Source organism: Microtus oregoni, unplaced genomic scaffold (genome assembly GCF_018167655.1).
Source record: "Microtus oregoni isolate MIOR12 unplaced genomic scaffold, Mior012 000019F_ref0000042, whole genome shotgun sequence".
In the NCBI taxonomy this organism is placed as follows: Eukaryota; Metazoa; Chordata; class Mammalia; order Rodentia; family Cricetidae; genus Microtus; species Microtus oregoni.
The window spans coordinates 30587419-30614477 of NW_024543078.1; positions in this window are offsets into that span (position 1 = coordinate 30587419).

The following is a 27059-nucleotide window of genomic DNA, read 5'->3' on the forward strand; positions in this document are numbered from 1 at the left end:
CTTTGGCTATGCAAGACGAACTTTTTCTAGTGGTCAACAGTGCAAGATTATTCTTGTGGTTAAAGAGTAGTAATTCTGCATTTAAAACATGCTGTGGGTAAATCTTGTGGTAAGTGTTCTTACTACAATAATAAAATCTATTTTTATAGATAAAGGGAAGCTATTTTGAAAATACTTTGTAGTCTCATGGTATGTAGCAAAAGACTCAATACAGTAATAATTCCACTCCATTGTTTATATAATACTAAAAATCAAGTTATTTGAAAGTTATAAAATAAGGCAGTAATTCTTAACCTGTAGGTCACTACCCTCTGGGATCAAACAATCCATTCACAGAGGTAACCTTAGAACATTAGAAAACACAAATATTTATATTATGATTCATAACTAGTAAAAGTATAGTTATGGTATGTGGTAACAACACAATGAACTTTATTAAATAGTTGTAGCGTCAGGAAGGTTCACCTGAGACCGATTTTATTTTATTACGTGTGTATGTGTGTGTGTGTGTGTGTGTGTGTGTGCGCGCGTGCGTGCGTCTATTCATGTGGGTGCATGTGTGTTCATATATATAAGGATATCAGAATTCAACCTTTGGTTTCATTTCTCAAGAGCTATCCACTTTGCTTTGAGATAGGATGCTTCATTCACATATTGAGTAGGCTAAGCTGGCTAGCCACCAAATGTTAGGAATCTACCTATTTCATCCTCCCCTCTTCTGGGATTGCAAGCAATCACACCTGGCTTCTTTACATGGTTGCTGCTGACTGTACTTGGCTCTCAGGCTTGTGCAGCAATTTACTGTCTGAACCATCATCTCCTTAACCCTACTTATGGCCTATTTAGAAGAGCAAAATTATAAAAAGAGACATGGAGAAAATGGGGAAACTTTGAATAACAGATGGTAAGCACAATTAATGAATATCAAATGGAAATACAATTATTTTTAAATTTTCTGGGTGAGGTTGTAACCATGCAATTATCTAAGCAGATATTCATTAAGTTTTAAATGTGTTCACTAAAAACATCTGATGACATATATCTTAGGGTCACTAGTGCTCTGATGAAACATTATGACCAAAGTAACTTAGGGAAGAAAAGGTTTATTCACTTTATGCTTCCAAATCACAGTTCATCTTCAAAGGAAGTCTGGACTGGCAATCAAATAGAACAGGAGTCTGGAAGCAGGAGCTGATACAGTGGCCACATTGGAGTGCTGCTTACTGGCTTGTTTGTCATGACTTATTCATTGTGCTTTATTTATAGAACTCAGGATCACCATCCCAGGGATGGGACCACCCATAATGTGCTGCCCCTCCATGAATTACTAATTAAGAAAATGTCCTACAGGTTTGCCTAAACCTCATGTTATAGAGGCATTTTCTCAGTTGAGGCTGCCTTATCTTTGATGATTCTAGTTTGTTTTAGGTTGACATAAAACTAGTTAGTACAACGTAAGTTCATGAATTTCCCATGAAAAGTTTTAGTAGCACCAAGAAGTCTGCTAGATGAAACAAGATAATTTAGACTTTTGGTGATTAGTTCTTGTGTCATAATAAATTACTGATAAGTTTTGTGCAAGTAAAAACATTTAACTGAAAATTTAAAAATGTAAAATGACAAATTTTGAATGCCACTTTTTATTTATAGGACACTATAGTATAGTAAAACTGAGATACAAAGTCTAAAAACATATAAGTATACAAACCAAATTGAATAAGAAGTTTAATCATATAATTAACAGGTAAATGAGTACCAAAAGGAGAGTTCTATATAATAATAAAAAATATTAAAATACACCAAAAAGACATATGTGGAGTCAGAGAACAAGCATGGAAATAAAATAGTATAAAAACACAATTCTACATCTATAAAATTAAATATCAGAAATGTGTTTCAGGCATTATTAAAAGTGTATAAAATTCACAACATAGTAATGTGGACTAATAAATACCTTGAATAAAAACAGTAGCATAAAGTAAAAATATTCATTTATTTTCAAATTTATTTAATAGTGTTTTGAAATGAGTTTTTATTGGGTGAGATGAGAAAACTAAAACATTTCTGAAGCTGTGGTCAGGTAAGTGTGGTTTTTAGTACTCAAAGGCTGATGAACATACACACAAGTAACCAAATAGCGCTTATGAATAGCTACATTTTTATAGCACACATTTTCCCACATACCTCTTCAATTAAAAAAATTAGCTTAAGACTAATTCTAACAGCCTCTTCTCACCTTAGAAAACAATGAAAATTCTAGACAAAATTTAAAAAAAACTGATAAAAATGAAGGTAATGAGAGGAAAGTGGATGAGAGGACACTGAATGTGGGGAAAATTCTCATTCAAAATAGATTTCTCACTTTTGAAGATTTTAGCCTTAAGCTAAGTGCATCTGGCCTGGCATGTGGAGCTGAGAGAGGAGAATTAGTGAAGTAAAATATCCTGCTGACCTTCTTCTACCTAGAGAACCAGAAAACTGAAGTCAAGCAATCAAAGAGTAGAGGGACTTATGAAAGAAAGCCAGGAGGCAATCTACCAATTTAGTCTACACACACTGGTGGATTCTTGAATCACTCAGATTCAGACCAGACTCTTAGGAGATGGGCCTGAAGACAAAAATTTAGACCTGAGCCTCAAGCTACCTCTTAGTAAACAGAATCACTGTAATCCATTTCAAATTAATTATACACACACACACACACACACACACACACGCACACACACACACATAGAGAGAGAGACTGAATAAAATAAAAACACTGGACTCAAACTTCCTTATAAATCAACATCCTTAGTAGCCAGAATATAATCCAAATTATAATTTAACAATGGAAAAAAAACATGAGAACGGAATATATTCTTAAGGGAAAAATAATCAATGAAGTATATTCTCAAAATGAAGCAGCTATGGGAACTAATTGACAAGAATTGTTTTTAGGTGGCTCATAAAACTGCAGGTATGAAGAAAAATGAAGTATTTACCAATGAAAGAAAACCTCACCGAATAAGGTGAAATAAAAATAACAATAAACATGGTGGTTCTGAGTTTCACAGTAGTCTACTTTCTGACTCTAACCATCACTTAGAGAAGTGCTTCCTGACATGAACATAATGGGCTAAACCTCTGAACTGCAAGTCAGCCTCAATTAAATATTTTTCTTTACCAGACTTGCTATGGCCATGGATTCTCTTCATAGTAATGAAACCCTAATTAATACAGTTATCAGTTGTAAACTGGCTTATTCTATTAAATGAGTACATCAGCATTGCCTATAGCACTGACAATATCAAAGGTACATATTGATATTTTTGATAATACAAAGAAATAGACAGTTTTACTGGTTCTTTTGGAAAAAGAAATGAATAAACAAGAACATCAAAATGACCATGATTTGGAAATTATCTGATTAAGGAATTTATCACCCAATCAATTTAAAGTAAAATACAGAGACTTTCAGTAGACAAATTGAAACTAGGATTTTAATTGGTAAATTAAAAGTTTAGAATGAAAATACCAGGTTTCATCACATGGGCTTAAGTTCCAGGCACACCTTTGTGAAATCAACTCCAAACCAGACTGCATGAACCCAAGTACTAGGTCAACATCTGAGACCAGCTCACTTGAAGACTTTGTCAGAAAACCAATCAGTGGACGTTGATAACTGGTGCTGTAAGGTAATTCTACTCGCTAACAAGTTTTTGCCAAGGCTTTCTCATTCTTCATTATATGTCATGAACTCTCCTGAAGATCACTTTGGTTGCATAGCTCTCTCATGCTACTTAAGTGCAGAACTAATATCACAAGAACGTCACTAAGATTGGTAGCTTCTACTTTCCAGAGCAGTTATGTCTGGATGTACTCAAGCTGCCTGCCATGGTTAAGGTATACTGCCTAAAGTTAAGAGAACTTAGTTCCAAGGTGACATAGAGCACCAAATTCTTGGTACAGTTGGTATGTTTCTCTGGAAAATTTGCCCTCAAGGTCCTTTTTGGCCTTGAAGATTTCCAAAATATGTCATTCTCAATGTCTTGATGAGAAAGCCATAATCCTTTCTTCATACTAAATAATTTAATAAATTGTTGTTTGATCATTCCCTTAGTTTCATAGTTATTCACATAACCTTCATTATAAAATCCATCTATAATTAATTTTTCCCTCTTTTTAGCTGTAAGTGCCAAGAAGATGCCAAGAAGCATATAAATGGTTTGTTTAGATAGTTCTTATGCAGTATATTCTAGGTCACTCTTAATTTATGTTTTCTGCAGTCCTGGGACATGAAAGTAATTTTGTCAAGTTCTCTGCAACTGCGTAACATTTATAACCTTTTCTTCAATTTCTGATATCTTTTTTTGTTTCTTTCTAAGCCATCATGAAAATAGATTGGCCATCCCAATTTTTCCTCAGCATTTTTATAACAATGTCTTAAATTATTCCCTAAGAAGATTGTACTCTGCACCAGTTACACTTTATTGAGCTAACCAGAGTTCCTCTGAAAATTTTTATTTGTGGTGATGTAGGATTTTCTAGGTTTTTCTTCCAGATTTTTTGCTTTTACCACAGGTTCATAGGAATTTTTTATATTTTCTGGTATTTGTTAAATCCATAATTCCACTACTGTTTCTTTTTTATTGATTTATATTGAGCTCTACATTTTTCTCTGTTCCCCTCCCTGCCACTACTGTTTCTTAATTTCAGTTGTTTGTCTATATCTTTTTTTTGTGTTCCTACAAAACATATCATATGGGAGGTAATTTATGAAAAGCAGAGATATTTATTACACAATTCCATATCTTACTATAGAGATACATGCTCTCCCATGCTCATCTCTGTTTTATTGGCAATGTTCAAAAAAGTTGAAACAGCCTATATTTCCATCAGCTGATGAATAGATATTGAAAATGTGGTATGTTTACACAATAGGATATTCTTCAGATGTTTAGAAAAACAAAATTATGAAATTTGTAGGTTAATAGATGAAGTTGGATAAAACTTCTGAGTGAGATAACCCAGGTCAAGAAAGATAAGGTTTGTATGATTTCTCTTATCTGTGAATGTTAGCTTTGAATCTTCAGATATGCATGTTTCATTCATAATAACCATTGATTTCAGGAAACTACCAAGGGCCATGAGGCAAGGATTCAATGAAGGGAATAAGAAAGTAATGGTATAAAAGCTTAAATGGGATTAATGGACCAAATTGGGCTTTAATTGGTCCATTGGGTTAAATTGGGTGGGAGGCAGGAAGTCGGGAAAATGGATGGAATATTAATGGGACAAATAACTCTAAAGACTTTATGAGCATTTTATATGGAAGCCTACCAACTTCTGTAGAAAAATTCTAAAATTTGTACATGTATGTCATATACATATGCATATCCACAGAGGTTAAAATAAAGTTACCCTTTAATGGAGCAACAATGCCTCCACTTGAAACTACATCTATTTGAACATGACTGACCTAAGAGGTGCCATACTTCTAAAGAAAACTAATTCTACTTCTTCTAGCATTCTTCAAGGCCAGAAAACAATTTTCTTTTAGGCATCTACTGTCTCTGGCTTTCACAGTCTTTAAGCCCCTTCTTCCAAAAGATTTCAGAGTCTTAGGAGGATGGACATGAGGTGTTATAAATATACTATTTGTGTCTGAGTATTCTGCAGGCTCATTGCTGTACTTTGACCAGTTACATGTGTCTGTGTTGATTGCTATCTACTTCAAAAAGGAAGTTTGCTAGTAATGGTTGAGAGATACACTAATCTATATCTATAAGAATAATAGAAATTATTTTAATCACCTTGTGGAATGGGTGGGCTTTAATCTGACCAGAAACTGGCTACTTACTTCAACCATGCTTGTGCCATTATTAAAACAGTGAGCACATCTTTACTAGGCTGATAACTTATTGTAGATTTCAGGGTTCACAGTTCAATATTGCTCATAATTAATTTTTCTCTCCACAAGTGTGGATGACACCTTCCAGCACCATGAAATTTAACGTGTAGAGAAGAGTCCAGGTCAACACCACCCTCAGTTATCCAAGTTCTTTACTCAGGTATGATGAAATCCCTTTAACAACAGAGTCTTAATACTAAGCAATAAGGGTCACCTAAGAGCAATGGCATGAGACTTTTATCACACCAAACACAAATATATTTTATTTATATTGATTATATAAAAATATAAATAAATATACATATATCTTTATATTTAGAAAGTTTCTTCTGTAGTAATTATTCAAATGGCTTTTTCCAGGGGGTCTTTAATGCTATTTATTCATCCCTATACTTTGTAGTCTGCTGTGCCCTCACACTGCCATCCTTTTTAACCTTTCCTGTTCCATTATTTCCCTTCTATTTATATCACTGTGTTCTGCACTCTTGAGAGAACCCTTCATCATCCCTTACTAGCTCCCTAGCTTTTACAGAAGAAGAGGAATTTATATCTTCTTATTTAGAGAAATTTTTAGCCACGATGGTTTCACAAGAACATACAGACCTGTCCTGAGTCTAACTGAGCACTGATTTTCTTGTCAATCCATTTCACCAGGTAAAACAACTCTTGCTTTACAGTAACATTGCCTCTGTACATTTCTCCATGCCCTCGTGGATTTCAAATGATACAACCATTACTAACAGGTTTCTGGTATAAGTATGGCATCATTTTTTTTTTACCTGGCTGCTTTCAGTATCTTTGATTTTCACGGGATTATTCCTTATTGTCATGGATTTCTTTGTGCAATTAAAATTTAGTCTTCAAACAACTTGAATTTGAAGCTATAAAATGTATAGTTGAATTTCTGAAGAAGTTTATTTTCTTCATCTCTTTGAAGACTTTCCGACCCTTAATCTCTCTCTTTCTGCAGATTGTCATAAAATGCCATTTCCATTCAGTGTTTCAATACACATGTATTGAATAATACTTTATATTTCCTAATGTGAGTTTGTATGTTTTCATTAGTAACTGTTTCTTGAAGCAAAATTTAAGTAACAATTAGTTACCTTCCTGGTGTGTCAGTTTTCATGGCTCTGTTATCCAAGCACTGGCACCTCTCATCTCTTTAAATGGCTTGCCAGACATTCCTGGTATAAGAGCAATTTTCTACAGAGATCTGGAAAGATTTGCTTGTGTCCTGTGTAACAGTCCAGATTTAGCATTCAGACTCCTTAGACACCCAAAGGAGGGGAGCTCCTCATTACTGCCAGGCAGGATTGGGAGCAACAGTTAGACATTGCATCATCGGTCTTGGGTAGTTGCCTGTGGCCTCAGTACAGCTAGATGTTATAAAAGTCTCGATACCCCAGTAAGACTATTCTTCGTCTACCCAGTTGTGAGTGAAGGGTCTCTTTGTTTGTGCTGTATTGGTGTTGAATTTCTGAAACCTCATGAAGCCTGAACTGACACCTACAGAGGTGAGGATGATGTCAGTATTTGATGGAGGAAAGAAAATACAGGCTCTCCAGTTGATAGTCTCTGACACCACCTCTGTAGTAATGCAGCAAACAGTTCGAGACTACTCATCTAGCATTCTATCATGAGTTGAGGTGAGATAAATATTTGCATTGGAGTTGATCTAGAGCAGACAAAAGCTTTTATATTTATATTTTAATATTTCATATACATGTTATGTATTTATGTTATTTCTCAATTCCCTTCCCAGGTTTACACCAACCTGGCTGAGCCTCAAATTTATGGCTTCTTCTTTAGTTACTATTGCTACCTATTTATAAACTATATATATCCTACTGAGTCCATTTAGTGTTGTTTAGTGTTGCTTTCTTGTATATGTGATTAGGGCTGATCACGGATATTGGATAACCAATTAGGGAGGGAATGAGTCACTTTAACAGTCATTTATTGCCTCTAGTTTTTCATCTATGGTGGGAGCCTGTAGAATTTCAACTGGTGGTGTTTTGTTTGCTTATTTCTTGTTTCTTTGTTTGTTTTGGAATGACCAGGCTTTTGTCAGGACTGTTTTACCCCACTCATTGGCATTCTGGTTAGGTGATGTCTTGAGTTTCAGTGTGGAATACTGAAGGGGGATCATATTTGTGTTATGCCTGAGATTTCTGGGATCACAGCAAAATGCTGTTTTCTAAATTGTACTTTTAATGTTTGTTTTACGTGTAATATTTAGGGACTTAGACGTAGCTTAAGGGAAGGCATGGGGCAGAAAAGCCTACTGAAAAATTCTGGCAGCAACAGTCCTCTTTAGTTTTGTTTTTCTTTTTGAACTAAATGCCCAGAAATAGTGATATAGTATGCAATATGGGGATATGCTTCTAAGTTAAAACTGTAATACCCAGGATATTTGAAAAGGATGAGAATGTTTGTTAATGTGTTAGAATTTATGTTAAGTCCACAAAAGTTATTAAAAAAGATTTGGGGATCAATTTGGAAACACATTTAAAATTGTGATTAATACTGAAGAATCATGAATATACAATATATGCTCTAAAAGCAATGTTGCTAAAACTGTAGCTTTGCCAGCGTCAACCTGGAAGCTAAAATTCTTTAAACTGAATTTACAAAATGGTTCGCTTGCAAACCTTAGTAACAGGAAGGGATTGAGACCAACTGTAAGTTTTTCGGGAAACAATCATTTTGAATTAATATGTTGGAGCAACCCTCTCCCACCAAATTTGCAATTGTTCACCATTTCTAGTCCACATGGAACAATGAATCAAGATTGGGGGCTGGGTTCTCAGCTGCTTCCGTGTGAGAAATCATAACTTCTTGTAAATAAATTGCATTCAGATAGGGAACAGGTGTATAATTTTTAAAATTAAAGTGCTCAAACTTTGGCTTTGCTGAGTGTCCAGGTCAACTAGGTTTGGGGCCCTCTCAGTGCAAGCCTCCCGAGTCAAGCACCACCTAAGAAAGCCAGTCTGTAACAACTCAGAAATTACCTTCCATATTTTCACTTCAGTCACATTAGCCTTTTTTAGAGAGGTAGTCTGCTCCTCAAAGAGTGTACAATGATTAGGGCTACACCCAAATGCACTGATGTGATTAGCTCTCCAAAAATGTTTCTAATAATGCTAGCTTATCATTTTCGATATTTTGTGATAAATACAACCATAGGCAGAATGGTTCAAATCCATAAAGGACACCAGCTAAGCTACTATAAATTTTTCAAGAGATTTTACAACCGTGGGGTTTCTAAGTATGTTATTTTACAACCGTGGGGTTTCTAAGCGTCTTATTTTACCCTTTTAGGTGTTTTGCAGTGTACATGTTTTAAGTATTAATGACTTAATGCATGTTACCTAGCCATGCACTAAAGTGGATTAAGTTAGAAATCAGCACTTTGTGAGGTGGTTTATACACATTTCCTTCCCACAACTATCTTTTCCTTTCTACAGGGTGAATCTGGCCATCCTTTAAAGATTTTAAAGACATTGCTCCAACACAGTTTTTCTAAATTTTTGCTATGTTTCCAAAAAAACTTTTTTTTTATTATGTTTCCAAGATAAGTGTTCAGTCTGTTAGGACAGCCATTGCATGTGAATAACTATCTAGCTATTGGTTGTTTTCTCCACCACACACATACAAAAAAAATCCCCCCAAAAAATGGGTGAGGGTTCCTAAAACTAGGACATGGTGTTCTTAATTGTATTTATTTCTAAAGGTGTTTACCAACCACAGTGCCTAATTACTGCAAACAGGACTGGCTGTCAAGACTCCACTGTACAGTACCCTGATCCTTATGGCACATTCTGGAAAGTGGCTTAAGAAAATCAACAGAGCTCAAATCAAATTACATCTTGGTTTTCTGTAGGTATCTAGTAAGAAATTAATAAACTTAAAAGTTATTAAGGCTAGAGACAACCCTCAAAATACACAAATTGCAAAACTAGAACAGGCATCACAGGGCTCAATGGTCAGAGAAATGGGCTCTGGGAGGTGATGTGACATTCTTAGCTACCTGAATAGTCATTAGTGGATGACTTTAAAAACCTGCTCCCAGGAATCTTATATGATTGATTGCTATCTGTCAGGAGACTTTATGTACCATTGATTGTCTCACTAGTAAGAACTAAGTCAACAGCTTTTCAATTACTTGGCCAGGAAAAATCTTCCCCGGAATATGGTCTATTTCAGAGGCCTTAGAAATAATGTAAAACCTGACTGACAGTCTTTCTGGGCATTGTCTACTCTCCCCTCGGAAGAGAGTCTTGCTCCACCAGGATCCCTTTGGCTATCACCACTCTATTCCTTTTAAGGTGGCCAACTCTACTCTTAAAGAGTTCTGTCTGTCTTCTCCACCACCTCCTAGTGTCACATTTCTCTGGTTTCAGAGGAGCTTCAGTTACGAAGAAGCAGAGACGCAACTATGTGGTCCTGGTGATACAATTAGCATTAATAACAGAGAATATCAGATGATTAAGTTGTCTATCTAATTTTGCAAATTGTGACTATATTTTTAAGTAATTATTGACATTACCTAAGTATAACTCTTTTGACATAATATAATTCTCTTACTAGCATATACTTTAATTACTTTTATATTGCTTATAAATTCTATGCATATAGTTCTAACAGTGGGGGATTGTTATATGGCTACATGCTTTAATATAACAACAGAAAGATGTACAGGCTAGTGTTGTAGGAGCTGCGGGCTGTGTTCCTGCCGCCCCAGCTCCTGGTCGCCTGGCTAACTTTTGCCCCAAAATAACAACACACAAACTGTATTCTTTTAAACACTGCTTGGCCCATTATATCTAGCCTCTTCTCGGCTAACTCTCGCACCTGGACTAGCCCATTTCTAATAATGTGTGTAGCACTCCAGGGTGCACTTAATGGGAAGATTCTAGCCTATGTCCATCCTAGGTCGGAGCCTCATCGCGTCTGCTCCAGAAAGCAGAGCTATCGAGTCTGAGCTCACTTCCTCTTCCTCCCAGAATTCTGTTCTGCCTACTCCACCCACCTAAGGGATGGCCTTTCAAACTGGGCCAAGGCAGTTTCTTTATTAGCCAATGACATTCTTCCATCATTTCCCCTTTTTCTGTTTAAACAGAAAGGAAATGCTTTCACTTTAAGATAGCAAAATTACATATAACAAAACAGTTATAAAGCAATAATGACAGTTACAATATTTACATCTACTTTATCTTTTATCATAACTAAGGAAAACTATAACTATTTATATATTCTTTGATTCCATCAAAGACTCCAGAAGGATATAATATTACCTAATTAAACAAGAAATAAGCAACTTCCAAACTCTAGAAATGACAGACATCTCACTGCCTGGAGAGTCATCCAAAGTTCCTCTTTACCATTGGGGCATCCATCTTCGCCCTACAGGCCCATAATATCCAGCAGACTTTTTCCACGAAGCAGAAAATTACAAAGGCAGTTCAGTCACGATCTGCTGTGTCCTGCAGAATGTATCGCAGACTCTTTCATGAATCAGGAACCCTGATAGATCATCTCACCTTTAGGCAAGTTCAGCAGTCCTCTCTCTGTGGGTTCTCTGTGTCCAGTTTATACAATAGTCCAGGCAAGAGCAGTTTCTTGCCCAAATGGCTATCAAACTCCATAAGGATCCTCTTCGATGCCCATCTTCCTCTCGAAGTAGATTGGTGCTGCCAGGAGCAGAGTGTCTCATTGTCATGAGAAGTCTTAAGTTATTAAAATATTTTAAATGCCATATTCTGTAGCCTTTGAAAGATATGAAGACTGCCTATTTAACTGAAATATATCTCTATATATCTGGAAAATCTAACTAACATGACTATAAGCTTGATTATTATTGATTATCCATTAACAACCTATATACGTTACATTTTTAAGTGAACTACACAATCACAATACCTTAATCAAGATCAGAAATACATATACATATAACAAAATTGACCTTAAATCTCTATCAATAAAGCAAAATCTATACTAATGCAAATTATTCATATCTATATCATATCCCCCCTTTAAATGTAAAAGAACATTTACAAACAATATTTGGGAACATGGGCGCAGTTTTTTCTCTCCAAGCTGCTTTCTGCTGAATGGGGGCCCTGTTATTTAGGTCTTTTATGGTATAACCTGTGTGCTAGATTCATCTCAGTCAGCAGTTGAGTGAAGTATTTTTTGAAGGTGTTCACAGCAACCTTCAGGAGGGCATGGTCTATCATACCATATTGGGATGAAAGCAATCCACAGGGTCTCATCTCCTGTGGGGAAAAAAAGAATCTCTTTTCCAAAGTATCATATCGTTAGATCCAAATTCTGAAGTCAAGGTATTTTCAAAGTATCTATGTTGGATTAGTTCAGCAGCATTTATAAACAAATATCTTTTAGCAGCTGTTGTTCCTTCCTCAGCATTCAAACAATTCAAACAGAGCATAATAGCATAGAGTATCAAGATTCTCTGTGTATTTTCCATATTTGTACGGCTTTATTTTAACTCTATTTTGTTTATTTTTACTTTTTGAGACAGGTTTCTGTATATCTTTGTCCTGGAACAACTCTGTACACCAGGCTGTCCTTGAACTCTCAGAGATCCACCTGTCTCTGCCTCCCAGGCATTGGGATTAAAGGCCTGTGCCACAACACCTTGAAGTCACAGAGGTCAATATCCCTCTGCCTTCCAAGGGTTGGGATTAAAGGTGTGTCCTACTACACCCAACTACTCTCTTTCTTCCTTTTTTTTTTTTGTTTTTTACTTTAAGAACTTTAACTTTTAGTCTGCATATGTTTTCAACACACTGTAAATCATTTAGAGGTTTTCTTTGTTTTTGAATCTCTCTTTACTGTATATCTCTCTTTCTTTTTCTGAACCTTTAAATTACTGAGCAATACGGGTAGGATTAAAGCCATGGCTTTGCCAGCTAGATCCAGCCCATTCCTTAGCTTTCTGCCATTCCAGCCTTGTGGCTGAAGTACGGGCCACAGCTGTGTTCATTGCCACAACTCTACAATGTTTCAAGGTCCTTGCCAGCAAGCAAGCTACAATACTCAAATGCTCTCTCTGTAGCTGACCTCCTGCCTCAAAGAGTCAGAGTTTTCCCTGGCAGGACGGCCCAGAAAACCGGCATTTTAAAACAGCACAACTTTTTTCCTGCTACGGCTGAAAACAAATAATCATGCAGTCAGCTTTTATCAACACCAATTAAGTGTTTCATGGCAAGACCTCCTAAGAGCTGAAGGATTTTGCAGCTAAAGCTGAGTCAGGAAGCCTCTCTAAATAAACACTCCAGTATAGTGTTTCATATTATATTAATTGGTATGAACACATAATAGCTAATTTGCTTTGAACTGTAATAGATTTCCATATATGAAATGGTGGGGAATTCAGTTCACGATAGTTGAAAATCTAAATTTTCAAAACAGTTTCACTGGTCTCTGCTCACTCAATCTTATGAAGAATAGAGAAGGTTAGGAAACTGATTGAGAATCAAGAACTGATATTTATAAAATAATATCTCAATGACAAATATGTCACATTCCATAATAATAAAAATTCATGTTTCAAAGATGGTTTTTAAAAAAATGAACTCTGCTTTTAAATTTACATCATGGACTCTGTGCTATTGTTTTTCTGAATGATGAATATCTTTCATAGGATCAGGCATTTGAAGACTTGGTCCCCAGTGGTTGATACTATTTCAGGAGGCTTAGGAAATGCCTTGCTGGCAGAAATATTTTAGTTTAGGCCAGAGTCGTGTTTATAACCTCTGCCCAATTCCAGTTTTATTTCTACTATGTGCTTGTGGTAAAGTTGTAATCTTTCAGCCTTCTACTTCTGCTATCTTGCCTGCTGCCTACATCAATGTGATGATGGATTCTAATCCTCTGGAACTCATGACAAAATAAACTCTGTTCCTCAAGTTGCTTTGGTCATGATGTTTTTCCACAGTAGCAGGAATGTAATCAATACATATTAGGTAGTGAAAACTTTTAGATGCAGCTAGACCAGTGTCGAGGAATATATAGGGGAGATAATTCTCAGATGGATCAATAGCTTAAGCCCTATTAACCAACTAAGGAAATTTTTGATGTTGCAACTCAGTTCTCATAGAAAGAATCATTTAAAGTCCACTTGACTGAATCTTAAATTTGTGGGTGTCAACTCATAAACTACTTTTAATTATCTAGCTTTCTTTTGTTTCATCAAAAATTCAAGAACATATTTTGTCTTATACGCAGGTGGAACATATGTAGTTTTTAGTTTGGTAGAAATGAAGCATTTGGAAAACCAGAAAACTTTGTGTTCTTTAATTAGGAAACCAATGGAGTATGAAGTAAAAGTTATTTATACGAGACCCTAATTTCTTTGATGCCCATGATTCTCCACAGCTCTCAGATGAATTTTTTGACATTGTTTAGCAGCACTAGAGAGTCAGAATAACGCAAGGCTCAGACCTGCAACATCTGGAAGCAGGCTTATTGGCTTTGTGTTATAGGATTGCCTTGAGAAAATTAATTAAGCATTCAGTACAAGCTGCACTCCTTTCTATTTATTAAAACTTGTATTGAGATACTGCTTAGTGATATCAAGTTTAAAGAAACAAAACAATTCCATTGAACTTAACATTGCAAGTTAAGTTTAATACTGATATTTCACAACATTGTACTATAATATCAAATCATGTGATATTAATGATATCTAATTGCCATATTCATGTGTCTGTAGTCTTATTTGTATTCATTCCCTGATACAAATGTACATAAAATATATTTCATTTATCTCCAATATATATGTATACATACACATACACACACACACACACACACATATATATATACACACACAATTTTATCAAATTTGAGATTTTGTGTCTACCATTATCATGATGTTAAATAAATCATTACCAGCTTTTATTTCAACCATATCTCTTTTTTCTCCTGCCTGCACTAAACTCCTATGAAACATGATTTGTCTTACCTTTCTTAAATTATTTTTAACATGAATGTTGTACAGTGCAATATTTTATGGATGCTTACAATTTTTTCTTTCAGAGTTATTTTCTGGAGATTCACAGATGTTGTTGTTACATGAATCCAACTGGTTCCTTTTAATTGCTGTACAGATCCTCCTCATATCCTGATACCAAAATTTGGTTATTTATTGACTTCTTAAAATATACTTTGTTTTGAATATTAAGCTACTAAAAATAATACTAGAAGATCATGTGTGCGTATTGTTTTGTGCAAACCTAAGGTTTCTTCTTACTGGGATGCATACTTCAGAGAATGGTCCAGCATGCACTCTGTGGTGAACAGATTTACAAGGAATTGTCAGAATCTTTCAGATTTGGCTGTAGCACTTTAACTTGCAGTAGGCATACATTGGTAAGTCAGTTTTCCAGCAATCTTAATAAAATCTGATATTAATTTTTTCAGAAATCTGAATTAAGACTATATCTCACAGAAAACAAAATATTTACACATTATTGAGATGTGATACAGTGTCATACATACATTGCTTTACGTTTCAACCAATCTCATATGTCTTTTCATCATTTTGGATTAAGTTTATTTTGTGATTTTTATACTATGTTCAACTACCCCAAGATTTACTATACATACTATACTTAAATTAATCTATTATTATTTAATTTCAGGTTGTAAAATAATTTTTTAAATAGTTTATTTTAAAGGAAAGTTCTCATATATTTTAGGCTGCCCACCAACTCAGACAATTGAGAATGACCTTGATCCTCTGGCCTCTACCTTCTGAGTGGTGAAATGAGAAGTCCCTGTCACCATGCTCAGTATTATCTACAATTTATACTACTGGGAATGAGTCCAGGGTACTCTGTGTGAAAGACAAACATGCTGCCAACTGAGACCAAGCCCTAGCCCTTCAAGTTGTACATCTTATAATCAAGTTCATTTAATTCTTCAGCTCATTATATGTCTAAGTGTTACCTCACTATTTATTGATGGTCTTTCTTTCCATCAGATTGTTTTACCTCTGTTTCCAAAAGTGATTTTCTGTGTTTATGAGGTCCAGCTTGTCGTACATTTTCTACCACTGATTTTTTTTAACAGCATCTTCATGCTAAATGTTTGAAGAGAGCTTTGATGTGGCCAGAATGAATTCCTACTTCAGTTGTCTTTGTCCCATTAAAGTCTTTTAGTTCCATTTTTTCCTCCTATAAATACTTTAGAACAATGTTGACCATGCCTGTAAAAACCCTTGTTGAATTTATATGAAATCCTTTAAACTTGAACTGGGAGATAACTGGAGGAAAATGGAGCATCTGCCATAAAGAAGCTTCTAATAAAAAACACACCCCTTTCCATTTACTTCCGCCTGTGATATTTTCTCCATCATTATGTAATTTGATGAATATACATATCTGTTACATTTTTTTAATTGTGTGTCAGTTTCATTAACGTTGAAGCTACTTCAAGGTGGTAATGTATTTAAAAGGTCTTTTTTGTTACAAGCTCATTGTTAATGGATGAATTTTGCAGCGTTCCATATGCTATGGCCTTGCAAAACTTACTTGACAGTCAGAGGAATTTTTAACAGATTCTCGGAAGTTTCATATTCACACACATGTGAGTCATCTGCAAATAAAAACACACAAATTCCTGACTTTCCAAGCTGTCTACATGTTACTGAAAGAATATGATCTTTCTGAAAGTTTGAACTTGACTGGTCAGAGCAGAGATCATTATCATGCCCCTGGTTTTATTTGTTTTAGCCACTAAGTGTGACATTATCAGTAGGTATGTTTAATGCTGAGGTAATTTTCCTCAATTTTTAAGCAATGAACTTTTCTCACATATAGATATTGGATATTGTCTAATGTTTTTCACTATCAACTGATATAACCATATGGATTTTTTCTTTGGCATTTCATTTTTGAACATTAAATAACTCATGCATGGATAAATTTTCTTTTGTTATGGCATGTTACCTATGCACTGTTTTATCTGAACTTGTAGCTATTCAAGCTATACAACAATCCTCTCAAAAATATAGCAATATGCATCCTATTCAAGCTTATAACTGTTCAGTCTCTAAGTTATTCAATGATCTAGTGGTTCTCAACCTGTGGTATGTAAATTATAGTCATAAAGTGGCAATGAAAACAATTTCATGGTTGGGGGTCAGCACAGCATGAGGAACTTTATTAAAGGTTTGCAGCATTAAGAAGGTTGAGAACCATTATAAGCTAGACCATGTAGATATATTATCTTAGCGTTTTCAGTGAAGTACGATCAATAGGAAAAGAAATGTATAGTTTATATGCATATATGTTTATGTATATTTGTGCATATGTATATGAGTTTATGCATATCTAAGTGTGTCTGAGGCTGTACATGTGTGTGTGAGTTTGGGCATGCATGCATTTATAAACACCGTACACACACACACACACACACACACATATATATATATATATGCATGTGGTGTATATGTGCTGTGTGCACATATTCATATGCAGTCGATTGCATTTTTAGAAAGACTGAGAGACAGGGAGGAAGAGAGAGAGGTAGAGAAGGAGAGGAAGAGGGAAAGGGAAAGCAAAAGAGAGGGAGGGAGCAGAAAAGAGGAGAGAGGAAGGGGACCAGGGAGAGGGAAGGAGGGAGGGGAAGGGGGACAAGGGGAGAGGAGGAAGGAGGAAGAGAGGGAGAAGAAGAGAGAGAGGGAGAGGGAGAAGAAGAGGAACATGGAGAAGGACAGGGAGAGGGATAGGGAGAAGAATAGGGAGAGGGACAGGGAGAAGGACAGGGAGAAGGACAGGGAGAGGGAGAAGGACAGGGAGAGGGAGAGGGACAGAGAGAGGGAGAGGGACAGGGAGAGGGAGAGGGAGAGAGAGTTCAGGAAGTATATGAAGTTGTGGGAGTTCCCAACCTGAAGTTTGCATGGTCAGCCCTTTGACTGGAGTTTCCCAGAAGGTGATTATGCACCAGCTGAAGTCTAAAGGCTGTTTGCCTGTTTGCTAACAGAATCAAGCATGAAATCAGAGTCAGACAGATGATTCTCTCTGAGTAACAAGGAATTAAATTGGCTTTTATAAAAATAAAGATATTTAGATTATCTCCAATGTTTGGAAGCAAAATAAAACATTTCTGGGATAGAAAATATGATTTTAAGGAGAAAACAAATACAAATAAAAAAATATTTGAAACAAAAGTAAAATTAAAAATGTCAGAATTTTGGAGAGCCTTAGTAATGGTGCTAAGATGCTGGCGAGGTGCTCAGCAATTAAAAGAATGCAATGTTCTTACAGAGGAGCCAAGTGTGATTCCGAGAACTCATGTCATGCAGCTCACATCAATTTACAATCTCAGCACCAGGGATCTGGTGCCCTCTGACCTCTGCATGCACATGTAGTCATGACCACAATCATCCACACAGGTTTACACTTTATGCATAAGCAAAGTTCATTTTTTAAAAACAATTGCATGAAATACTTAATAATCAGTAAGCATAATAACTGAAGAAATAGAAAACCTCAAGGCCAATTAAGCCTTATGTTTACAAAGAAAGAAAATACTAAAGAGATATCAATAAAATGTTAAAAACATAGTGATAAAGAAAGATGAAGAGGTTAATCATAAAATACAATTATTAAGATTCCTGGGTAGACAACAGAAGAAGTAGGAGAAAATGAAAGCTCTCCAATATAAAGGTTAAGAAGCAAGGAAGCCTCAGAGACTTCATAGGCATTGAAAGAAAATATACCAAGAATTAAATAATAAATTCAAGACCTTAGATAAAAGTGGGGTAAAAAACCTCCTTAATAATAGAACCACAGTTGGTCCTATCACTTCCATGTGCACAACATATCTCACGTGCAGGGGCACATTTGTGTGCATGCACACACAGACATGTGTGGACAAAATGTCTAAATGGAAAAAAGCAATTTGATTCTTCTAAAATTTCACGGCTGGGGGCTGGAGAGATGGCTCAGTGGTTAAGAGCACTGTCTGCTCTTCCAGAGGTCCTGAGTTCAATTCCCAGCAACCACATGGTGGCTCCAAACCATCTGTAAAGCGATCCGGCGCCCTCCTCTGGTGTGTTGTTGAAATAGGAGCAGTGGGGCTGCATCCCCGGCACCCGGCTGCCCACATGGCTAGCTCTAGCTTATGCCCCGAAATAATTACACGGAAACTGTATTCTTTTAAACACCGCTTGGCCCATTAGTTCCAGCCTTTTCTCAGCTAACTCTCGCACCTGGACTAGCCCATTTCTTATAATCTGTGTAGCCCACGAGCTGGCTTACCAGGAATGATCTTAACCTGCATCTGCCTGGAGTGGAAGAATCATGGCGACTCACTGACTTAGCCTCTTTCTCCCAGCATTCTGTTCTGTTTACTCCTCCCACCTATGTTTTAACCTATGAGGGCCAAGCAGTTTCTTTATTGCTTAACCAATGAAATCAACAGATTGATATATGACACTCCCACATCAGCGTGTGGAGGCAGAAAGTTGTATACATAATAAATAAATCTTTAAAAAAATTTCATGACTGATACATGTGCCAGACTTTCTTAATCTGTTTTTCTGCTGGTAGATAACTGGGCTAGGCACACAACTTATTGATGGTGATGACCATTGGTGTAACCATGGGCCAAAACTATCTCAGGGCTTGTACCTCGAGGCCTATAGGACAGAAAAAGAAGGCTGGCTTGAGTTCAGGGCCTAGACTTCGGGGTCTGTAGGACATAGAAAAGCCTGGCTCGAGTTTGAGTGAGGATGAGGCAGCATAAACTAGGTAGACGACCCTCCAGCCAGGGGGAGCATAATTTATGTAGAAGACATGTAGCCGCCGGGAACAGACTTTACCCAGGAAGCCACAACCTCATGGCAATACGCAGATTAATGGAGATAGATTACTTTAAGATATGAGTTAGCCAGAAATATGCTTAAGCTGTTGGCCAACAGTTTGCAAATAATATGGTTTCTGTGTGATTCTTTCACGGCTGAGCAGCCAGGAACAAACAGCCTCCTACTACACATTCACATTCTTAAGCCAACTGGGTGTGGACCTGGTGTACTATAGCAAATCAAGTTCTGTTTTTATTATATTCAGGAATGTATGCATTCCAATATGGCAAATGATTTTTAAAAAGCTGTCTTTATTAGTTAACTTGGTTATTAGTTAAGTGAATAAATTTTTATAAAATAAAAATAAAATGTGGACGCTCACAATAATAAATTGAGTTCCCGCTTTGACTCTACTCCCTATAATGTCTGATTGTCCTAAGTCCTGGCTTCAGAATGGACATCCTGCATTGTGGGGCTGCAGAATGGGCAGATAGTGCACTCACCTTTCCTGGGGGAATAAAGAGGCTCAGGAAGCCTAAGACAAGTGCTGAATCACATGGCCATTAGACTTTTAGTTTTCTGAGGAACCTTCAAGCTGAATTACATAGTGGCTGCCTCAGTTTCTTTTCCCATAAGCAATCATAGAAGCTTCACTTTCCCAACATCTTTGTCAGGACTTGTTAGGGTTTGGCTTCTCTATCAGCACCACCCTGACTGGGATGAGGTAGAATTTTAATTAACATTTCCCAGAAGGCTAAACATTTCCAAATATTTCTTGGTCACCTGTATTTATTCTTTTAAGAATTGCCTATTTGTTTTATGAGCCTGTTGACTGATTTGGTGATTTTCTTTTTCTGTGTTTAGGTTTGGGAGTTCTTTGTTGATTTTGCACTTTGCTCACTTGGTTTTGCAATCCTGTCTCCCAATTGTGGGAATCACTTTGTGTGCTACTGTATTATCTTTCACAAAGTCCTTGCTGGGCTTGTACCACGAAGCATTTTTTCCCTCTCTTTCTATGTCAATTTCAGAGGAAGGTCTTAGATTAAAATGAGATATTTGAACAATGTTGAATTATTGAAAGCGTTGTTTTTTTCTTCCCGAGTGTGTTTTTTAACATCTTTGTAAAAGGCTAGGTGGCTGTAGCTTTGTGGATTTATTTCTGCATCGGTGATTCTCCTCGATTGATGCTTGTATCTGCTCTGTGTCAAGACTACAGTTTTATTTGTTTGCCTCTGTAGTATAATTTAAGATCAGGTATTGAAATACTGAAGGGATGATCATGCAACATGGGACTGCTTTTTCTATTTGATATCTTTTGTACTTGTCTGAATTTTAGGATTTTGTCTGTGAAGCATGACATAGTAATTCTACTGGAGAACACATGGAATCCTCAGAGCCTTTGGGTAGTATAGAACTCTTCATGATGTAATTCAGCCAATCAGCTCCTCTGAAAACCTGTGTGTGTTTATTTCAATGATTTACATGCAGTGTTAAGAGCTTGGAAAGCCCAATCCAGATCATGACCACAAATAACAGATGAGAATGGGGAAAAAAAAAAAGTTTTAGCTTTGGGCTTCTTCAGTTCTTTCTTCAGTGCCTGAAAGTTTTCATTCTGAAGAGTTTTCCACCTTAATTATGTGTATTCCTGTGTATTTTATGATGTTTTGAAAGTATTTTAAGTGAGATTTCGTTCTGAATTCTTCTATACATTCAAAGTTGCAATATAGGAAAGATATTGACTAGCTTGTGTGGATTTTGTATCCCTCTACATTGATGAATATATTTAACAGATCTCGTAATTTTCTGGTGGATCCTTAATGGTCTCATATCATTTTTACACAGAGATGATTTGATTCTTTCCTATTTGTACATCTTTCATTCCTTTATCTTGTATTATTGTTCCATCTAAGGCCCCGAAGACTCTATTGAGTAATAATATAGAGACTGGACACACTTGTTTTGTTCTTGGTTTAAGAAGAAAATGATTCAGCTTTTCTTCATTTAGGGTATAATGACTATAGATTTTGTCATAAAAAGCCTTAAATATTTTGTTTGTTTACTTCTTCAATTCTTAATTTTATTTCAGGGTTTTTGCCATGAAATGAAGTTGGTCTGTCTCAAAGACCTTTTCTTTATCCAATAAGGAGGCTGTGAGATTTCTGTCTTTATCTCTATGTATCTTCATTATATTTATTGAATCACATTTGTTGAATCCACCTTGCATCACAGTAATGAAATCTTCAAATCTCACTAGCAGATCAGAAATGGCCAGAAAACAGAAAATGTCAAAATGTTTGTAGAGTGCTATAAAGTACAATATTTCCTTTGGGAAAAATGTTCGAGGTGTCTTGAATTTGCATGTTACCATGCTCAAGGGCCCTGCCAGCCTTCTCACTGTTAGAATCATTTCTAGTATCCACCCTACCAGAACTAGACACTGTTACCTACCGTTTAAAAAGCTGGTTTTGTAACTGGAAAGTTTCAGTTAAGGACAACTTCACTCAAAGACAGATTCACTGGAAAATTCCATTTACTGGGGGAAAAAAAATCAAATCAAAAATACACACAAAAATTGTAAAACATGACAAGTGTTAACACTTCAATTTTTTCTTGTGAGACCTTATGCCTAGCACAAAAATGATATAAAAAGCTTTGAAAAGCACTGCAGATTATCCCTTATGAATATAGCTGTAAACATTATTAACGTAAGTTTTAGCAGCAAATCAAATTTACCCAAATATGAGTGATGCAGAAATTTAAAGATTTAGTATTGCTAAAATCAACCAAGGAATAATAATACTGGTGTGAAAGCCCACAGGTCCAAGTAACAGCACAGTCTAGAAACAAAGCCATGTATTCATAGTCCTCTGGTGTTCGCATTTTCTAGTAAAATGGAGACAGAATACTCTCTTTGATAAATGGTGGTAGAAAATTTTGGTAGTAAAAAAAACAAATTATTTCAACCCCATGTACAGAAATCTATTCAAATTCTATTGAAAACTAAGATATAATGCCTAGAACTTCAAAATTATTAGAAATAAAATGCAGCACGAACTTCCTTAACCTAATCCTTAGCAACGGAGAAAATCATAGACAATGAAGAGAAAAATTAAGTTGCATATCAAACAGAAAACTTCAATACAGAAGAGAAACTATTATCAGAGATAAATTAATCAGTGGAAATGGGAAATATTAACACATAGGATGTAAATGATATTAGGTGAACACTCGTTCTGTAGATATAATATCTGCAACTCAAGTTTTTAAAAATATGATCAAAAATAGACAAAATGCTTGAGTAATAAAATCTAATAAGAAGATGTCCATATCACCATTAAACATATAAAAAAGATGCCCAGCATAAGTTGTCTTTGGGAAAATAGCAGCTCAGACTTAGAAGGATTTATCACTTTGCTCTTGCTCTGGTTCCTAGAGGTTTCTATAAGCAGAAACAAGGTATCAGTAACTGGAGAGATGACTCACTGGTTAAGAACACATCCTACTCTTAATCTGAATTCAGATTTGTCTCCCATCATCTATAACTCAAGTTCCAGATCTGGAGGACTCTTTTCTGACCTCTGCAGATCATATTCTCATTAGCTCTTATGTAGAAAACAAAGCCAGCGTTCAATGACTTATGCATGGAGGGAGGATGCATAAAACCATCTAGCCTCTGTAAACAGCCAACTCCCAACCATTCTGAAATGGTTGAAAATGGAAGGCTCAATAGTTGCACTCACCCTGATCTATAGTAATACATTTTTAGATGTTAGTTTTACTCAGAAAATATACTTCAGTGTTCTTATCACACATTAAACAAAACCAGGGAAAGGAGTGAGAGTTGTGTGAGGTAATGGATGGGGACAGGCTTGGTTCATTTTCCAATGTCTCCATTCTCAAGACCATCAAACTTGCATCATAAATATATGTAACTTGTATTTTCCAGTTATATCTCAATGAGCTGAGAAACTAAAGATGATATTAAGAAAACAATCAGCCTATGTGTTCCAAACTATAATGCAAGGGGAGGAACAGGAGAAGAAACAAAGCTGGAAGAGGAGGAGAGGGGAGGAAGCAGATCACTTAAGAGGAAGAGAAAGATTATGAAAATTTTTTGCATTCATTTCTAGTTTAAAAACAAAAAGTAAATTAAAGTGTCAAAAAGTGGCAATATAAGCATACTTCCTAAATCTAAGAGAAACTAATTATAAAGCATCCGTAGTTAACATTATACCTGATGATGAAATAGTTCAGCCTTTCCTGTAGAAATGGGAAACATGGCTACTTACATGGCTCTGTGGAAAGGTTGCATTGTAGGTATTAGCCAGTGTAAAAAGAAAGAGGGAAAGTGGAACCCAGGTAGGAAAGGGACAATTCATCTTCTGCCTGAACAGATGGCATGATCTCCTATAGATATAATCCTATGGTACCTACATACAAGCTATTAAAACCAAACAAACAGACCATTAGCCCACTGACATTCCAAAAAAGGCAATCTTCAGTTCCATCTAAGTACTATGGATGAAGATCCCTCTTCCCTTCAGGATTAAGTCATCTTCATCCATGTACAAATACAGTATACTTTTCCATGTTCAGCTATCATGCTGAACCCCATAAAACATGCACAATCCATATAAGTTAATAAAAACAAAACAAATTTTCACTTTTAAAAAGTCGTCTTCAAATGATTTTTATTACATCCCCAGATGATAGGCGATACATATTTTGACAAGCTATGTTCATTCTCAATCATTAGCACAAGTCGCAAGTGGGCACTCACTTATTCTGCAAATGCTACACTTATTTTGACTCTAGAAACCTTACAGCCTGTTTTCCCTACTCTCTTCTGGCCAGGTCCACTCTCTTTTGCTGTTCCTCTCTATATCTTATCACTACAAATGCAAATGTCACTGGGAGTAGTATGTGGATTTTTCCAGAATTATATCAACATTCTTTACTCAGATAATCATGTTTATTTTTAAGCTGATTCTTGCAGCATTTACATTCTTAACATTTTCTTCCACCCCAGGGGGGAACCTAGCCTTCAACTGGAAGCCTCAGTGTAACTATAAATGCCTCACAACTAAAGAAAATTGTCTCCATACTCTTCTCTCATCTGCCTATCTTCTGGGCTGATGAGGAGTCCATCTTTTCTCAGATCAAACTTTTGACCTCATTATCAACATCACATCGAGAGAGTCAGGGTTTCTTTGCTTTCAGAGATGTAAGAGTACTTGCTCATTTAATACACATTGCATCAGTTCGCCTCAAAAATTATTTATCTACATTCTTCTCCCTTAGTGCTACTCTCAGTGCCTTTGTTGCTAGGCCTGGCCAGCTGAACATACTGACAAGCGTGAATCAGCCTGAGTGTGCACAGCTCTGGGGGAAGCCACACTTGCATTTCCCCAAGGATTAGCATGTTACAATACAATGTAAGCACTGCATGTCTGAGGTCAGGTTATTAAATATTGAATCAAACATGAAAGTTATAACTGTCCAAAGGTGAAAAACAATTTGGCCTTGGTTGAATTTTTCCACCTATATTTCATTTTGCCATTTCTAAGCACTTAGAGAAGTAGGCATGTTTTAACAGTGAATCATTTTTTAAAATCACTCATGATCCTTTTGGGCAAAAGAACTGTGCTTCTTTCTATTTGTTGCTCCCCGTACCTTGAAGATCAGCTGATACAGAGAAAGCAGGTAACACATGTATGTCAAACCGGAGTGTCATTTCTCTGTTCTTGCAAAACCTTGACAGTTTCTCAGGGAAAATATAAATGCTATGGACTCTCAGACAGTTTCCAATATGGAAGTGCCTAAACATTTTTCAGAATTAACTTTACTAACTCAAATATCCATGAAGTTATTTTTTAATATTTTTAAACTTGTGTTTTCAATGGAATATAAATTATTTTTGGTAGCACACTGGAAAAAAAAAGCAAAAGTCAGAATTTTACTTTATAAAGGGGGTCATTTTCAATTTTATAAGGTCTAATTCAAAGTATAAGCCTCAACCTTAGCAAAAAGAATAGTGTCAACTCTAAGCCCTCAAGGAAAAAGAAGGTAGAGCAATTGAACAGCTTTTGAAGGTTAAAACGAAATTTTCCAGTGATAGGCTAATTGACAGACATATTCAAAAGCCTGAAATAAACTTCAAAGATTCAAGATCATCCTTCACATATAAAATTCAAATTTTCAAGGAAAAAATAAACACATGACACTTTAAAAGAAAGAAAAAAAGAGAATATGTTGTTCTTTGACCTGGTGCTATGACATTTTTGTGAAGAAATAAACTTACTAATTTTAACATTTCAAACCTACTGAATCTATCTTATAATATCTCAAGACTATTAACGTTCCCCAAAATGTTCTTTTTATTATTTTTACTTTCAAATGTAAGACATTAGGATTAAACCTGGTTTCAATATATACATTAATAAATAATATCATAAAAATGGCAAGTTAAAAATTAATACCATTAGCCTGCTTCTCTAGAAAAGCAGTGAAAACTTGGTCAAAATCTTTAGAGTTGACATCTTTAGAACTTATTCAACAAACCAAAAGCTTGCAGGAACTGGATATTAACCAAGGAGAAGAAACAGCTCAATCTCGACAAGAACAATATGTCCTTGACATTTTATCTTAGCTCATGCTGTGGTCTGCTCCCTAACCTGCTGCTGGCACTAAAGGGAGTGCTCCATATTGCTGGTGTGGATTCCAGGATGGGAAGGCAGATCTGAGACCTCAATCACAAAAGTTTGCCTAACTTATTTTGATGCTGGTGGAGTAAAATGGGCTTGATTTTACTTCATCTTACTTTGAGATTTTACAAAGGTATTCACAGACAAAATACGTTTGTGGTAATAGTTAAGAAGTGATATAATTTAGGAGGAAAGGCAGAGCAAACAGACACACTGGGGAATGAGAACTTGGAAGTAGCCCATTATATTTCTAGCACCTGGACAAAGCAGCTGTGGTTGGGTGCAAAAGATTGAGTCAATCAACAGGCCAGCATAAATGACTATATATATATATATATGTAAAATATGGGCATTAATTATTATAACATCAACTACTTTTGTGGTCAACTTATTTTGCTCCTATTTGGTCTAGTCTGCATATAAGTAACTATATTGTACTGTGGAAGGAAGAAGTGTAATGAAGCAATTAAATTGGTTATTTTTCCCACGGTGACGCCTCAGTTTTTTGTATTGGAAAGTGGAATGCTGCTGTTTCTAGCACCCTAGAGGTGGAAGCGGCTTTGGAATTGTGCAGTAGATTTTTTTGTGCAGGGTTTTGAGACATTCGATTTTTATTTTA